We start from the raw sequence: 18,652 nt of genomic DNA, 5'->3' as shown, positions 1-18,652 counted from the left end.
TCCAACTCTGTGGATGTTGACACTTTACTGAAACTATGAAGGATTATGTCCCAGGTCACTGAAAATCATCCGGGCTTCCTGTGGACACAAGCCCCTCTAAAGGAAAGTGGGTGACTGAGCCCAGCTGAATGATCCTTCCAGCCTCTTCTGAACCAAAACCCATACCGGGCAATGTCATGAGGAATCTCTGTACCCTGTGAAAGTCATAGTATTGAGAACTGGAGAACTAGTATTGAGAACTAGATAAATATTACTATTTTTCTGTTTTAAAAGTATACTTACTTTTTGGCAAATATAGAAAAGATGAAAGAAAGTGGAGATTACCCACAATCTCAAGGTGTATTACCCTTCAGCCTTTTTTCTATGCGTTAAAATGCTTTTTTTAAATGTTAAATTTAAAAAATAATATAATCTTATAAAATTTTCACACAATCCAGAACCACTTCTAGTAAAAGGATCCCCTTTCACCCTCTGGCCCTACTAATGTTGTTCAGTCACCAAGTCGTGTCCAACTCTTCTTGACCCCATGGACTGCAGCACGCAGGGCTTCCTTGTCCCTCACCATCTCTTGGAGTTTGCCCAAGTTCCTGTCCATTGAGTCAGTGATGCCATCCAACCATCTCACCCTCTGTCGCCCTCTTCTCCTCCTGCCTTCAATCTTTCCCAGAATCAGGGTCTTTTCCAGTGAGTCAGCTGTTTGCATCAGGTGGCCAAAGTATTGGAGCTTCAGCTTCAGCATTGGTCCTTCCAATGAGTATTGAGGGTTGATTTCCTTTAAGACTGACTGGTTTGATCTCCTTGCTTTTCAAGGGACTCTCAAGAGTCTTCTCCAGCACCACAGGTCCAAAGCATCAATTCTTCCACACTCTGCCTTCTTTATTGTCCAGCATCTCTTCTGCCTGGTAGAAACTTGATTTAGCTCAGGGCCCACTCTCCTCCATGTGTCTCAGGGGTAAATCCTGATTGGCTGAGCAACTGCTGGTGGGCCTGCAGTCCCACCAGTGATTGGCTTAGGGTAAGCAGGTGGCCCTCCTGTTCAATCAAACATGAGGGTAACTTAGTGGGCAGCTTTCCTGACTCTTAAAAAGAGATGTAGGAGCAACCAGCTACTTTTTTTTTCTTCTGGACACAATGCCTGTAAGTGGGGCAGCTGTCTTCCAACAGAACGGGCTGGGCCAGGCCCAAACTGACCTGCCAAAGAATGCAAAGCTGAAGAATGGGGCCTCCACAGTGCCCCTGACCTTCTGAATTACCCAAGAGGAAGCTCTGATTTGAGACCTTCCTAACCTCTTAAAGGAGGTCAAGTTGGATTTTTTTGTTAGTTGTAACCAAAAGCATCCTAACTGACCCATCCCTCAGCCCTCCCCACTATTGGAGAGTTGATTGGTGTTAACCATGCGGGTGTAATCTGCTAGTCATTTTCACTGCATTTACATGTATATCATGTATGTACAGTTTCTTTTTAAACTAACATAATTCATTTTGCACATTTTATTTAGTGACTTTTTTGTGTGTGTGGCATGAGATTTGGGGGGGTCATTTTTTTATATCTACTTTATTCTTTTTAAAGGTTACATAGTAACACTCAGAGGTATGGCTGACACATAATTGATTTAACACATTCCCTATCATTAAACATTTATCATTCTTTATTTCTTATCATTCAATTGCTCAGTTGTGTCTGACTCTTGATCCCAACGACTGCAGCATGCCAGGCTTCCCTGTCCTTCACTAGCTCCCAGAGTTTGCCCAAACTCATATCCATTGGGTCAGTGATGCCATCTAACCATCTCATCCTCTGTTGTCCCCTTCTTCTCCTGCCCTCAATCTTTCCCAACATCAGGGTTTTTTCCAGTGAGTCAACTCTTCGCATCAGGTGGCCAAAGTATTGGAGCTTCAGCTTCAGCATCAGTCCTTTCAATGAATATTCAGGGTTGATTTCTTTAGGATTGACTGAGTTGACCTCCTTGCAGTCCAAGGGACTCTCAAGAGTCTTCTCCAGCACCATAGTTTGAAAGCATCAATTCTTCAGTGTTCAGCCTTCACTATGGTTCAGCTCTCACGTCCATGCATGAATACTGGAAAAACTGTAGCTTTGACTGTACAGACCTTTATCCGCAAAGTAACATCTCTGCTTTTTAATATACTGTCTAGGTTTGTCATAGCTTCTCTTCCAAGGAGCAAGCATCTTCTTTTAATTTCATGGCCGCAATCACTATCTGCAGTGATTTTTGAGCCCCCAAAAATAAAGCCTCTCACTGTTTCCATTGTTTCTCCATCTTTTTGCCGTGAAGTGATAGGACCAGATGCCATTGATCTTTGTTTTTTGAATGTTGGGTTTTAAGCCAGCTTTTTCACTCTCCTTTTTCACCTTTATCAAGAGGCTCTGCAGTTCCTCTTCACTTTCTACCATAAGGGTGGTGTCATCTGCATATCTGAGGTTATTGATATTTCTCCCGACAACCTTGATTCCAGCTGTGCTTCATCCATTTCGCCTGATGTACTCTGCATATAAGTTTAAATAAACAGGGTGACAATATATAGCCTTGACGTACTCCTTTCAAAATTTTGAACCAGTCTGTTGTTCCACCTCCAGTTCTAACTCTTGCTTCTTGACATGTATACAGGTTTCTCAGGAGGCAGGTAAGGTGATCTGGTATTCCCATCTCTTTAAGAATTTTCCAGTTTGTTGTGATCCACACAGTCAAAGGCTTTTGTGTAGTCAGTGAAGCAGAAGTAGATGTTTTCCTGGAATTCTCTTGCTTTTTCTACGATCCAGCAGATGTTGGCAATTTGATCTTTGATTCCTCTGCCTTTTCTAAATCTAGTTTGTACATCTGGAAGTTCTTAGTTCTTGTACTGTTGAAGCCTGGCTTGGAGAATTTTGAGCATTACTTTGCTAGCATGTGAAAGGAGTGCAGTTGTGCAGTAGTTTGAACATTCTTTGGCATTGGCCTTCTTTGGGATTGAAATGAAAACTACCTTTTCCAGTCCTGTGGCCACTGCTGAGTTTTCCAAATTTGCTGGCATATTGAGTGCAGCACTTTCACAGCATCATCTTTTAGGATTTGAAATAGCTCAACTGGAATTCCATCACCTCCACTAGCTTTGTTTGTAGTGATGTTTCCTAAAGCTCACTTGACTTCGAATTCCAGGATGTCTGGCTCTAGGTGAGTGATCACACTATCATGGTTATCTGGGTCATTAAGATCTTTTTTGTACAGTTCTTCTGTGTAATTCTTGCCCCCTCTTCTTAATATCCTCTGCTTCTGTTAGGTCCATACCATTTCTGTTCTTTATTGTGCCCATCTTTGCATGAAATGTTCCCTCGGTATCTCAAATTTTCTTGAAGAGATCGCTAGTCTTTCCCATTCTATTGTTTTCTTCTATTTCTTTGCCTTGGTCACTTAGGAAGGATTTCTTATCTCTCCTTGCTATTCTTTGGAGCTCTGCATTCAGATGGGAATATCTTTCCTTCTGTCCTTTGCTTTCCCTTCTCAGCTCTTTGTAAGGCCAGGACTGTTTCCCAGAGAACCACAACTTTATTTCTACTTCTTGACTATTATGAACATTGTAGTAACTTCCTGATCTGTATATTTTCAGATACAATTCAGATTCTTCTCTGGGATTACTAGTGGAGTATTCCTGGGTAAAGAGCCATAGCTCTTTGAAAGACTGATAGACCCTGCCAGGTAGGTGACTAAAACAGTGTCGAAGGGTGCCGTGTCCGCATATTTTAAGCCTATGTGCTCTGTTGTGGCCAACTCTTTGAGACCCCGTGTACTGTAGCCCACCAGGCTTCTCTGTCCATGGGATTCTCCAGGCAAGAATACTGGAGTGGGTTGCCATTTCCTTTTCCAGGGGATCTTCCTGACCCAGGGATTGAACCCCCACCCCCTACACTGGCAAGCAGATTCTTTACCACTAGCACCACCTTGGAAGCCATGTCTTAACCAAAATCCAAATCATTGAACATTAAATGTATGTAATTTTAATGGCTACATAATAGCCCATGATAATTGTTGTTGGAGTGTTTCATTGGCTTATGAAGACACACAAGAGAATGTTGAGATGGAGGCTATGAAAACTGAATAGACATAATTAACCTTGCTGTAATCTACAGAGAGTCCTAAAGTGGTGTTAGGAGACACATTCCTCCAGTGATCTATTTCCAAGAAAACTGGAAGGAGACAGCCTTCCAGACCCTTCTCAATACAGTCAGATGGTGGGCTGCCCAAACATCTTTCTTTTTAAAAAAATTTTAAATTTATTTTTAATTGGAGGATAATTACGTTACAATATTTTGTTGGTTTCTGCCATACATCAACATGAATCACCATAGGTATACATATGTCCCCTCCATCTTGAACCTCCCTCCCACCTCCCATCCCATCCCACCCCTCTAGGTTGTCATGCCCAAGCATTTCTAAGAAGCTTTGCTGTTTCTGGGATCCACAGAGTTTTTAACTCTGATAGGCATTTGTTCACTGAATAAAAAGTAGTCATTTAAACAAATATTTCATGCATTGCATGGAGCATAGCTGAAATATGAGTTTGCTGTATGAAATTTTCCAGTTCTGTAAGAGAAGAGTGGAAAGCAAATGGGATGGATGAAACTCATAAGACATGCTAATCACATTTTTCCACCTTAATGCAGAGAAGAAAATCTAATGTTTCAAGGAAGTTCCCAGGGACAGGGTGATTCCATTTCAAGTCTGGTGCCTAATCATCAGTCCTCCAGCGGGCCTATAGGTCTTTGGAGGTAGTGTCACTATAGCCCATCTCAGTGAAATTCAGATCTGTCTTTATCTAGAAAATCCCAGTGCGTTTTCAATTTCAGCCTTGGTAGCTTCGATTTTCCTCTGATTTTCATTCTGCAAGGTTAAAGCCTACTTGGAAATAAGCAACATGATCAGTGTGTTCATGTCACTGTGTGAACAGTCAGCCTGCCTGTTGTCAGTGTGGGGGAGGGTCAGACATTGCTGAGCCACCCGAGAAGTTTTTGTGAGGAGGTGGGTTGGAGTGAGACAGGGAAGAATCCATCAGGCTGTTGTGTTGATCCAACAAATCGTGTATCTGTTGCATCAACATCTCCATTTGTGTGTGAGTGTGTGTGTGTGTGTGCATGCACATGCTCAGTCATGTCTGACTCTCTGCAACCCCATAGACTGTAGCCCATCAGGCTCCTCTGTCCACGCAATTTTTCAGGCAAGAATACTGAAATGTTTTGCCATTTCTGATTCCAGGGGATCTTCCAAACCCAGGGATCAAACCTGAGTCTCTTTGTCTTCTGCTTTGGCAGGAGGATTCCTTACCTGGGAAGCCCACTGTCTACAAAAGGCATGACCTGTGGGGGAAGGGTTGGAGTGAGAGATAGATTGGGAGTTTGGGATTGATATATACACCCTGCTATGTTTAAAACAGGTAATCAACCAGGACCTGGATAGCACAGGAAACTCTGCTTCAGTTCAGTTCAGTTGCTCAATCATGTCCAACTCTTTGTGACCCCATGGACTGCAGCATGCCAGGCTTCCCTGTCCATCACCAATTCCCAGAGCCTACTCAAACTCATGTCCATCACGTTGGTGATACCATCCAACCATTTCATCCACTGTAGTCCCTTTCTCCTCCCACCTTCAATCTTTCCCAGCATCAGGATCTTTTCTATGAGTCTATTCTTTGCATCAGATGGCCAAAGTATTGGAGTTTCAGCTTCAGCATCAGTCCTTCCAATGAACACCCAGGACTGAGCTCCTTTAGGATGGACTGGCTGGATCTCCTTGCAGTCCAAGGGACTCTCAAGAGTCTTCTCCAACACCACAGTTCAAAAGCATCAATTCTTCAGTGCTCAGCTTTCTTTATAGTCCAACTCTCATATCCATACATGACTATGGAAAAACCATAGCCTTGACTAGACAGACCTTTGTTGGTAAAGTAATGTCTCTGCTTTTTAATATGCTGTCTAGGTTGGTCATAGCTTTTCTTCCAAGGAGCAAGCATCTTTTAATTTCATGGCTGAAGTACTCTGCTTGATACTCTGTAATAACTGAAATGGGAAAAGAAAAAGGATAGACCCATGTATATGTATAACTGAATCACTGTTGTATACCTGAAACTAACACAACATTGTTAATCAACTGTACTCCAATATGAAATTTTTTAAAAAGGAAACTGTGAAAAATAAAAGAGAATCCCCCCCAAAAAAGAAAAAAGGATGGAATTAACAAATTAAAAGACATGGCCCCCGGGGTCATCATCATTAACTACATAAGATACCTGTTTCCCTGGAGATCATGTTCGAATAAAACTATGAAGAAAATGTATAACCCCCAGTGTTGGTGTGTGTTTGTGGCGAGGCTAGAGTGTTGCCAAGAATGAGCTGTTGGGTAGCTCTGGACTGTCAGTTCCTCCAGAGCAGAGATTACTCTTGACCTCACCAAGGTTTTCTTCATGGTCAGGCAGGATTTTATTTCTGTGGTCTATCCTTGCTTCCCTTTTGCAGGGATGGTCAGAGAGACAGACCCACTCACAGCAAATTTGCATGGCAGTTTTATAGAGGTTTTATGATCTCTACAGCTAAAGTTTCTTCTAGTTCCAAACTTGTGGAGCCCTTGGCTGATAAAAAATCTCTGGGATTTATGGCTCAAGACAAACTGATGTCATCTGGGTTAAGAGAGCTTCCGATTTTTCAGCCACTTCTCGGTCTTCCCCATGGCGTGTCCACTCTGGCCTGTGGCTCTCGGCTCTGAACCCTGAGAGGGTGCGGCGGCCCTGCTCTGTGTGGTCCCAGGATGCTGGAAGCACTTGTCCCCCCTTCACTCCCTCTTGGAGAATCTGTTGTTCACTCCCAAACGCCAGGTTTACCGACAGAGAGTAGCAGCTCGGAAAAAAACCTCCCCCCTCTGACTGTCGCTCGCCTTCACTTTGATTGGATCTGGGGAGGCTCCACTTTTGGAGACTGTGTCCAGGGGAATCACAAGACCCCTCAAGTTTAGAGTTAAATGAAGGTGGTGGCCTTGGTGAGCACAGACCCCTCCCCTGTACCTCACGGCCTGGTCCTGACTTCTCCACTAGCTCAGGCCCACTTCTTCACCTCCGTGGCTGGCATTCACCCCTCGGCATGCTGACTCTGCGTTCCCAGAGCCCCGAGCCCTTCACTTGCTCCTGGGTGACTAGCGGGATACTTCCAGGCAGAGCTGCAGCCTTCACTCTCTAACAGTTTGGTTTGGACCTAGTGGTCAAATCACCGCCCTGGTCCTCATGCATGCGTGTCATCTTCGTGACTGAGCCCGAGCTCTGACTGGTGTGTGAGCCCCCTGCACTCCATACCACCCACAGGCCAGCAGATAGGCAATCAGGAGGCTCAGTGGGAGAAACAAGAGAAGACTGTTGAGGTTGGTTCCTGGCTGCTAAATACGGCAGATGTGGTCGGCTCAGCAGTGTTCAAGGAAACACGGCAGCACCCAGCTTCCTGCACAGGGGCCTTTGGCAGCTTGGGTCCTCTTCCCACCTGTGGGCACAACTCCTTCGTCTTCATCCTGGGTGTCTGGGTGCTTCCCTGGGAGCTGTTTGAGGCTGGATCTGCCCTGGCAGCTCCTCCCCTTCCTTGGCCAGGGCCTCCATCCCTCGTGGTCTGAGAGCAGACCCCCATGTCTGGACAGCAAGATGTCCACCCCATCTGTGCGCACGTAGGAGGACCTGCCGCTGGAGTTATGGCGTGGGGGTGATCTCTTTCTCCGCTCATCTCCCTGGGCCTTGAATGCAAAGACCTGGGGATTTGTGGGGGCTTCCCTGGTAGCTCAGCTGGTAAAGAATCCGCCTGCAATGCAGGCGACCCCGATTCCTGGGTCAGGAAGATCTCCTGGAGAAGGGATAGGCTAGCCACTCCAGTATTCTTGGACTTCTTCAGTGACTCAGATGATAAAGAATCTGCCTACAATGCAGGAGACCTGGGTTCAGTCTCTAGGTTGGGAAGATCCCCTGGAGGAGGGCATGGGAACCCACCCCAGTCTTCTTGCCTAAAGAATCCACATGGACAGAGGAGCCTGGTGGGCTACAGTCTGTGGGGTCGTGAAGAGTCAGACATGACCGGGCAACTGAACACACTCCATTTTACAAAGAATAGTTCCTTTTGTGATCCTAGTTTCTCTGAAGCTGTGCTGAGTTTGCACCAGTCAGCGGTTCAGAGAGCTCCGCCGCCTAACCTCTGCTCTTATGGGCCAAAGCCCTGATTTCCATGGGTGCCACGTGTCTATGTTCTTGTCTTTTTGTTATGCAGCGGAGTCTGATCTACCGGGCCGTGGGGCGGCTTCGTTAGGATGAACTCACTTGAGGCTGTGTTTGTGTTTTCTAGCAGCTGGGTTGGCAGCTCTTATGTATGTGTTATGGTCTGTGTACATGAGACCCTATGAAAGCCGGAAGCCTTTTCCTTCCACGTGGCAGCGCTGACCTGTGACCCGATTTTAGATCCCAGCATGGGAGTGGTCATCGCTGTGTGGGTCAGCAAGCATTTCTTTTTCTTCTTTCTTCATTATAGCTGATGTATAATGTCATATGAGTTTCTGGTGTACAACAAAGTGATTCGATTATACGTATATACAGATTCTTGCTCATATTCTTTTCGTTTATGGTCTATCACAGGTTACTGAATAGAGTTCCCTGTGCTGGATCTGAGGATTCAGTTGTTTATCCATCCTATGTATAGTAGTTTGTGTCTGCTCATCCCAAACTCCCACTCCACCCCTCCCTACCCGCCTTGGTGGGCAGAGGAGTCTGTTTTCTCTGTGAGTCTGTTTCCATTTCATAGATAAGTTGATTTGTGTCCTATTTTAGATTCCATAGGTAAGTGATATCATGTGGTATTTGTCTTTCTCTGTGTGACTTACTTTGTTTGATATGATAATTTCTAGGCCCATCCATGTTGCTGCAAGTGGCGTTTTTTCATTCTTTTTTATGGCGAGTCAGCGTCATTTGACACTGACTTCGTGAGGACAGTTTGTGGCCAGTAGCAGAAAGTCTTGACACCCTGACACAGTCACGGTGGCCGACTGACCGAGGCAAGTCACATGCACCCCAGAGCCCCATCTTCTCGTCTGAACAGGGAGGTATTGGTACTAAGGCTCAGGGAAGAGACAGGATCTGCCTGCCAAACAGGAGACGCAGGTTCGATCCCTCATCAAGAAGATCCCCTGGAGGAGGAAATGGCAACCCACTCCAGTATTCTTGCCTGGAGAATCCCATGGACAGAGGAGCCTGATGGGCTACAGTCCTTGGGATCGCAAAGAGTTGGACATGACTTAGCAACTAAAGAACAACATTGATACTGAATGGGGAGAACCAGGAGAAGAGAGTGTTTATGAAAGAGTTCCATAAAAATGAAAAGTTTTAGTACTGTTCTTACTACTCGCTGCTGTGACCAGCTTGTCATTCAAGCTTCCCCACTTCCAGCTGGGTACATGCCAGCCTCAAGGTGATTGTTTTTTAAATGAAGTACTTAGTTTGTTTCCCCCACCCCACACACACACACAAGGTACATGCTAGCAATTAAAAACACAATATAGGCCAGTGTTCTCTTGAAAGCTAACGTCATGGGAAAAAGTGAAATCCTTCAACTATAGATGCCAGACACTTAGGATGTTTTGGCAGTTGCTTGGCATTGCAGTTTGCTTTCGAAAGCTTTTGCCATTTATAAGAACAAAGTAGCCTGATAACCTTTGGTGTCCGAAAATTGAAACTAAATCAAATAGACTTTGTGTATTCCCATGAAATCTAAGATTTTATGGGATGTGTGGGGCATTTCACCATGATAAATGTGATGTGCTGTTTCTTGTGACCTTTAGTTTTCTTTTTTTTTTAATGTAATTTCCTGCAATTTTATTTCTTTTTTAAATTGGAGTGTAGTGCTTTACAATGTTGTGTTAATTTCTGTTATACTACATTGAGCATCAGCTATACATATACATATTTATATCCCTCCCTAAAGAGGGCTGACCAGGGGAATTGGGGCTCAGCTCTGACCACCCTGGAAGGATCCTGTTACTTTCTTCCCATGGCAGAATTTGTTATAGACCAAGGAGTGGTGGTTTAGTCACTAAGTCATGTCCGACTCTTTGAGATCTCATGGACTGTAGCCCACCAGAGTTCTTTGTTTATGGGATTTCCCAGGCAAGAATACCGGGGTGGGTTGCCGTTTCCTTCTCCAGGGGATCTTTCTGAACCAGAGAGCGAACCCACGTGTCCTGCGGCTCCTGCATCACAGGCAGATTCTTTGCTCCTGCGCCACCAGGGAAATCCTAACAGACTGAGACGGGGCCTCAAAGATCATCCAGCGCAAGGTAGCTCACCTTTTTCCATACGAAAATTAGAGGTTCTGAAAGCAAATGGGACTCTCCCTGTTCCCAGAGCCCGGGTCCCGCAGCCTGGCAGACCTGCTGACCCTTCCAGAAGTTTCCATACTTCCCTTTCTCCCTGAGACCTGAGGAGGTTGCTTCTCAGCTGAAATCCAGGCAGTGGCAAGGATGAGGCTTTCCCTGGCGTCGGCTGGCAGTCACTGCCCAGAAGTCCTGGGAGGGGGGAGGCCTGCAGCCTGGACGGCCACCCTCACCCCAGATCTGTCTTATCTCTCTGGGCGCCACACAATCTGCCCAGGACAGTCAGATAAGGGTGTCAGCGTCCCGGGCTGCCAGGAACAGGGAGGGACAGGCAGCGGCAGGACCCAGGCCGTCCACTTTCACTTCTGGAGCCCGCTCTGTCTGGTAGCTGCTGACATCCGACTTCCTCCCAGATAAAATCACAGGGCTCACTCAGGATGAAGGGCGAAACGCCTGTTTATTTGAACAACTTCCCAAAGGGCTTCTCGGGTCTGGGCGGCGGGGGCCGTGTGTGCCGACCATGGTGCCTTCCCACCGGAGAGTCTCGCCCTTTACCTTCCTCACCTGCGCCACCTGGGCCTTCGTTTATCCTGTGTGCTGGTCGCTTAGTCATGCCCCGCTGTTCGCGGCTCCACAGACTGTACCTGCCCGGCCCCTCTGTCCGTGGGATTCTCCAGGCAGGAGCACTGGAGTGGGTTGCCGTTTCTTGCTGACCCGGGGATGGATCCCATGTGTCCTGCGTCTCCTGTGGTGGCAGGGGGATTCTTCTCTGCTGAGCCCCCTGAGAAATGCCCTCCTCACCTAAGGGCTCAGCCCCTCTGTTCACAGACCTTGGCTCCTCAAAGCATAGTCCTCTATCTTCTCACTTCCTACCCCAACCTGTCCTCTACAGACTCTCTTCTTGTCTTAACCCTCTCCAGCTGGATGTTCCCGAGACTTTATGGGTTAGAACCTCGAATCCCAGGTCCGCTATCTCAGAGAACATCGAGTGCCTCTGAAGTCACGTGTCCCGGCGCGGTGGGAAAAGGAACACTGCGAACCACATCCATCAGGGAAGGTCGCACAGGCTGGGTGGGAAGAGCACGTGACAACAGGCAGTCTGAGTCCATGTTAGTTAACACACGGGAGAATGAAAGGAATGAACCTTCTGTCAAATAGATGCATGGGGGGTGGCTGATGGTGGTGGGTGGACACAGTGCTTACAAGTCAGGGGTTAGGGTGTGGTCCTGCAGTCACGTCCAACTCTGTGACCCTGTGGACTGCAGCCCGCCAGGCTCCTCTGTCCACGGGGATTCTCCAGGCAAGAATACTGGAGTGGGTTGCCATGCCCTCCTCCAGGGGGTCTTCCCCACCCAGTCTGCATGACTGGGATTGGCATAGGGCTGTGTAGGGGACAGGCTCGACCAGTGACTGGTGACTAGGTCAATAGTCAGACTGACCCTGCAGAACACCACCTAGACGCATGCATGTGCACACACACACACACAAACACACGCAGGATTAAGCCCACAGGTGCCAATAAAACGGGTGTGTGGTCTCCCTGGGTATTTACATGCCCAAAGAGATGGGAAATAGCTCAAGGTCATAAAAGCCCAGATACAGGAGATTCTCTGACTCCTGGAGATATTTTATTTACATTCCTGTAGGTCAAGGTAAGAACCCAGAGTTCTTTCCCTCCCATCTCAAGGGAGCAGAGATTTCTTTGCCTCCTTCCTAGAGGCAGAGGGAAGCGCCTACTTCTCTCCTGCACATAAGTAGGCAGAATCCTTGGTTTCCCCTCCCGCATCTCTGGGGTATCATCTGCATGTGCAGGAAGTTCCCATCGGCCCTCATCACTGTGCCCTGGAGTTTGGGTCTGGGGGTGGACACTGCAGGATGGATACTCTGGCTGCTGGTCTGTGTGTATCAGCGGAGTGCCTCTTCCTGGCCCTGGCTGCCTCATGTTCCCACAGTGCTCATGTATATAAAGCACAGAACTGGGAGTGGGCAACATCTTAGACCTTGTCCTGTTTGACAGGCAGGCCCGTATAAATGGGTGCTATGCAGGCCCAGAGAACCCTGAGTCCCTGTCTGTAGGATGTGGCCGAGAACCAAGGGAGCTAGCTCAGCACACGGGATACAGGTGGCTCCGGGTGGCCTCACCGGTGTTCTTTCTTTTATCAAAGAGACCCAGACAGCAGTAAATAGCCAGGTTTTACCAGTCATAGCTGGATTCTTTAACAGTAAAGTACAGGCCTAATGAAATGACTCTGTCCCAAGCTGTTCATGAAAGGAGTGAAAAAATGCTGGCGTGTCCTGCTGTTTCCATTTTTGATCAGCCTTATCTGGGACTTTAATACGTTTTCTGATCAAAGTCCAAAGTCTCTGCTTTGCTTCAGCTTTAATCTTTGGTTATAAAGACACACACACACACACACACACACACACACACACACACACACACACACACTCCAGGTACAGCCAAACTGATTTCATTTGGAGGGTTGGAGTGGTGGATAGGGAATACATATCTAGATAAAGAGGTAATCACTGACTTCATGATGGGAAGGTGTTTGGACAGTGCAGGTAAATGTTAACAATGTTTTCAATGTGAAGTATTTGGTATGTTTGAGATTATTTTATTCTATATACTGCATTTTATTCATTGTTGATGTTGCCTGAAGCCATGTTTTCTGTTAATGCTTATGTCAAGAAAAAGAAGGAAAATAAATTAATTCAAAAGCTTTTCAAACTCCAATATTAACTTCTTTTAATTAAAAAAAAAAGTTTGTTTCCCTTAAGGAAGAAGGTGACATTTATAAAAAGGAGTCTAAAGGATCCCTTTACAAAGGAAAATAGATGGACTTATGAAGGACTCCTGTGTGGCTGAACTTGGCTCTCAGAGCTTCCTTTATCTCACCCATCAGTGAGTTGTTTGGACCGGTGGGAAGACAGAGCTCTGAGAAGCTGCTCCAGAACTAAACAGGTCCAATTTCAGGGTCCTACATTTCCCAGAGGGAGACAGAAGCGGATGTTTCAGGAGGTTAGATAACCCCCAGAAGAAGAAAGAGAAAGTGGCCCGCCTGACCCGGCACGGCCAGAGACATTCGGATAGGCGGTCGCATCAGCTTCCCCATCTGCAAGCACATAGCCTTGCCAGCTAATCTTTCCTTTTGTTGTTGTTTAGTCCCTAAATCGTGTCCAACTCTTTTGCAACCCCATGGACTGTAGCCCGCCAGGCTCCTCTGTCCATGGAATTCTCCAGGCAAGAAGACCAAAGTGGGTTGCCGTTTCCTTCTCCAGGGGATCTTCCCAACCCAGGAACTGAACCCACGTCTCCTGAGTTGGCAGGTGTATTCTTTACCACTGAACCACAGGGGAAGCCCAGATTTTTCCTTTAGTTCTGAGCTAATTAATGTATGGCCCATAGTCAATACAGAAGTTTAACTACCCAACTCACCCAGCATTTACAGGTTCCCACTGGCCCAGGTGCTGGGGTGCCCCTGAGGGTGGGCCCCCACAGGGCTGGGATGAAGAGGCTTGGTACTCAGAGGAGCCTAGGATGCTTGGAGACAGAGCAGTAAGTATTTTTTTGTTGTTTGGTTTTTAATTTTTATCATGTTGTGTTGGTTTCTGCCATACAACAAGGCAAATCAGCCCTATAGAGCCTCCTTCCTTTCCCCGCTCCCTCCCCTCTAGGGCATCACAGAGCACCCAGACTGGGCTTCCTGTCAATTTCTCTCCAACTACCCACTTTACACATGATAGTGTATATATGTTGATGCTACTGTCTCCATACGTCCCACTCTCCCTCCCCCACTGGGTCCACAAGTCCATTCTCTACATCTGTGTCTCCATTCTTTCCCTGCAAATAGGTTCATCAATACCATTTTTCTAGATTCCATCAGTTCAGTTCAGTCGCTCAGTCGTGTCCGACTCTTTGCGACCCCATGAATCGCAGCACGCCAGGCCTCCCTGTCCATCACCAACTCCCAGAGTTTACTCAAACCCATGTCCATCGAGTCGGTGATGCAATCCAACCATCTCATCCTCTGGCGTCCCCTTCTCCTCCTGCCCCCAATCCCTCCCAGCATTAGGGTCTTTTCCAGTGAGTCAACTCTTCACATGAGGTGGCCAAAGTATTGGAGTTTCAGCTTCAGCATCAGTCCTTCCAATGAACACCCAGGACTGATCTCCTTTAGAATGGACTGGTTGGATCTCCTTGTAGTCCAAGGGACTCTCAAGAGTCTTCTCCAACACCACAGTTCAAAACTATCAATTCTTCGGCGCTCAGCTTTCTTTACAGTCCAACTCTCACATCCGTACATGACCACTGGAAAAACCATAGCCTTGGCCAGACAGACCTTTGTTGGCAAAGTAATGTCTCTGCTTTTTAATATGCTATCTAGGTTGGTCATAACTTTCCTTCCAAGGAGTAAGTGTCTTTTAATTTCATGGCTGCAGTCACCATCTGCAGTGATTTTGGAGCCCAAAAAAATAAAGTCTGACACTGTTTCCGCTGTCTCCCCATCTATTTCCCATGAGGTGATGGGACCAGATGCCATGATCTTAGTTTTCCGAATGTTGAGCTTTAAGCCAACTTTTTCACTCTCCTCTTTCACTTTCATCAAGAGGCTTTTTAGTTCCTCTTCACTTTCTGCCATAAGGGTGGTGTCATCTGCATATCTGAGGTTATTGATATTTCTCCCGGCAATCTTGATTCCAGCTTGTGCTTCTTCCAGCCCAGCGTTTCTCATGATGTACTCTGCATATAAGTTAAATAAGCAGGGTGACAATATACAGCCTTGACGTACTCCTTTCCCTATCTGGAACCAGTCTGTTGTTCCATGTCCAGTTCTAATTGTTGCTTCCTGACCTGCATACAGGTTTCTCAAGAGGCAGGTCAGGCAGTCTGGTATTCCCATCTCTTTCAGAATTTTTCACAGTTTATTGTGATCCATACAGTCAAAGGCTTTGGCATAGTCAGTAAAGCAGAAATAGATGTTTTTCTGGAACTCTTTTGCTTTTTCGATGATCCAGCAGATGTTGGCAATTTGATCTCTAGATTCCATAGATATGTGTTAATATACAATATTTGTCTTTCTCTTTCTGACTTACTTCACTCTGTATAACAGGCTCTAGGTTTGTCTACCTCAGTTCAACTGACTCAGATTCATTCCTTTTATGACTAATATTCCATTGTATATATGTACCACATCTTCTTTATCCATTCATCTGTAGATGAACATCTAGGTTGCTCCCATGTCCCGGCTATTATAAGTAGTGCTGCTGTGAACACTGGGGTGTATGTGTCTTTTTCAGTTATGGTTTTCTCAGAGTATGCCTTGTAGTGGGGTTTCTGGGTCATATGGTAGATTTATTCCTGGTTTTTAAAGGAACCTCCATACTGTTCTCCATAATGACGATCAATTTACATTCCCACCATCAGTGCAAGAGGGTTCCCTTTTCTCCACTCCCTCTCTAGCATTTACTGTTTGTAGACATTTTGATGATGGCCATCCTGACTGGTATTAGGTGATACCTCATTGTAGCTTTGATTTGCATTTCTCTAATAATTAGTGACTTTGTGCATCTTTTCATGTGATTATTGGACAACATGTCTTCTTTGGAGAAATGTCTGTTTCAGTCTTCCACCCATTTTTTGACTGGGCTGTTTGTTTTCCTGATATTGAGCTGTATGTGGAGCAGCAAGTATTTTGATATTCTCCTTAAACATATTTCATACTTGGAACACCAATTTTCTGAGAATTAGAAGCAATAGGCGTGCACAAACTCTCCCAAAAAGCTCGCCTTTCTTTGCTCACTCGGGCTCCTCCGAGCTGATGCTTCTGAGTCCTGCTCTGCATGATTCCTGTAGGTTTTACAGGTAAAAGCTGTTGGGTATCATGCAGCTGCACTCAGGCCCCAAGGTCCATTTTGAAACAATCTGTAATATCTTTCCTTTTCATTTGGCTCCCATGCCTGATGAGCACAGAGGAACTTCCAGTTGCTCCGATTCTAGATGAATGAGAGCCCACCACTGATGCCTTGCAGGAAGGTTGCATATATGATTGGGAAGTAAGGAACGGCTCTCTTGTGACTACGTATGGTTCTGCAGTTGCACCATTTTCCAGGGTTATGGTTCACCCTTTCATGGAAATGTGTTCAGCCACCTTATGCCACTTTGATTGGAGAGGCAAGGATAAGCTTGCTATTCATTGGGCAGGGCCAGCCCCATTCTGGCTTTTAATTCACTTTTGGTAGTGACCAGCTGCGTTCATCATCCAAGGATGCCTCTGAGAATAAAAGATTCACTTATGTGTCATCTCAGTCCTGCTCTCAGTCATGACAGGGCAGAGGTTTCTCTAACCAGGAATAGAGTATTTTAGATAGCTCTGGAATTTCTTTAGCAATTTCCTCCTTCTTTAGTCAATTTCTTGCCACTCCTGGAATGCCATGGAGTTTGATGCCATGACCTCCCTGCTCTGGGTGGTTTATCTGGCTTATAAAAGATGGATTTATCCCTAGTGGCTTAGCAGAGTCCATGCCAGGCTTCCGTGCCACTGCTCCATGCTGGCAGGCTGTGTGGGGTCCTCCAAGGTGGCTCCCCCGTGCAAGTTTTTTTGTTTATATATTTGATGTAATTTTGCTCTGACATTTATGGAAAACTCCTAGGTGGCGACATCGTGGATAGCCAAAGACAATCCTGGTTTCTTTGACTTTTCTAGAATTTAAGAAAAGAAGTTTTCAGACTATTATAACATCATTTTATATCAAATGTGCCTAAAGTATGCAAGTTTATAAAAAAACTCTAAAAATTTTATGTAAGGGTTTGAAAGACATCTGCAGGTTTTGAAGAGGGGATGGTTTTAAAACGCATCTGTTCCCTTGCCTTTGTGTGTGTTTGCACTTTTAAATTAAATGACATCCTTTGAGTGTAGGAGTTAAGTCAAAGCTGTCAAGATTTTTTCCCTCCTAATAACAACTCTTGTGCCATTGACTACCAAGAATAACAATAAGCCTTTTCTTAAGTTTAAAAAGAGTATTTATTTTTATCACTGAAAGAACAACAATTGTTCATGTCTTTAAGTTATTTAAAGTATTTTTGTGAATTCTGAGAATAAGTATTTGGAAGTTCAGCCACACAAAATGAAAATGCTTTAAATAAACAGGTCCTCTACCTGAAATATTTTAGTTGGTGGATTGTGGCTTTTCAATAATAATAGTTAGCTATTTAGGGAGGACTAGTCCATGACGTTCGTTGTTGGATATGCTTTAAAAATATTAACTCATTTATTTCTCATTTTGCCCTCACTTTATAGTTTGTACACTTAGGACCAGAAAGGTTCAGCCACGTGTCGCCTGAGGTCACACAGCCGTGATTTTGACCTCAGTCACCCCAGGTGGTGCTGGTGATAAACAGTCCTCCTGTCAATGCAGGAGGCTCAAGAGACACAGGTTCGATCCCTGGGTTGGGAAGATCCCCTGGAGTGGGAAATGGCAAACCGCTCCAGTATTCCTGCCTGAAAAATTCCATGGACAGAGGAGCCTGGCAGGCTACAGTCTGTGGGGTCACAGAGTTGGACATGAATGAGTGACTGAGCACATCAGATGTCTACCGTAAGCCTGTGTTGACCCTGGAAGGTTCCACCTGCACTCTATAAAGGCATTTAGTTTCTGTCTGTTTTTCCCCCAAAACATAAATTTGGAGAGGTAAAGAAACATTTACCATTCATGTGTTTAGCTCAGAAACCCCCAAACTTTGAAGTCTAAGAAATAATGATCATTAGACCTTTTCTTGAAATTTGGTCGAACCATCACAGATATAGTTGCTGCTGCTTTTTGCTATTTCTAGACCTAAATCTGAGAAAAGGCAAATGAAAAAAAGGAGGATGATGGTAATAAAAATAATTGAGGATCATCTTCTTATCTTGGAATTCTTTTTTTTAAATAAGTTTCTGGCACACTTAGTATTTTTTTATTGTGGCAAAGTACTTAATACTACTGAACTGTGCACTTAAAAATGGTTACACTGCCACAAAGACCTACCCCATAGCACAGGGAACTCTGCTCAATGTTTTGTGGCAGCCTGGATGGGAGGAGAGTTTGTGGGGAAATGGATACATGTATATGTATGGCTGAGTCCCTTTGCCATCCCCTGAAACTGTTACAACATTGTTAATTGGCAATAACTCAATACAAAACAAAAAGGGTTTTAAAAAAATAAAGGAACACAATTTATAAATGTGAATACAGTGACCAGAATTAATTTTGCACTATTACATGCATTAACTAAAAAGACA

At 45.3% G+C, this 18,652-nt stretch overlaps 2 protein-coding genes across 3 annotated transcripts in view; both read left to right on the top strand.

Annotated features, from left to right (window-relative positions):
* The window catches only part of NPAS2 (neuronal PAS domain protein 2), a 192,723-nt gene that overhangs the window by 5,802 nt on the left and 168,269 nt on the right, over positions 1-18,652 (top strand). Inside the window, exon 1 of one of the 2 annotated variants that reach the window (XM_043918574.1) lies at positions 3,446-3,692. The exons of the other annotated variant lie outside the window; for it this stretch is intronic. The gene's annotated coding sequence lies outside the window, so the exon portion shown is untranslated. Of the gene's footprint in view, positions 1-3,445; positions 3,693-18,652 lie in introns of those variants that run through there. 2 annotated transcript variants of the gene reach the window in all.
* LOC122703955 overlaps positions 1-18,652 on the top strand; it is a 51,406-nt gene that overhangs the window by 6,907 nt on the left and 25,847 nt on the right. The window lies entirely within an intron of this gene.

The sequence above is a fragment of the Cervus elaphus genome, chromosome 11 (assembly GCF_910594005.1).
Source record: "Cervus elaphus chromosome 11, mCerEla1.1, whole genome shotgun sequence".
NCBI lineage: Eukaryota > Metazoa > Chordata > Mammalia > Artiodactyla > Cervidae > Cervus > Cervus elaphus.
Note: the sequence above shows the minus strand (reverse complement) of the source record. Positions and strands in the feature narration are given on the sequence as shown.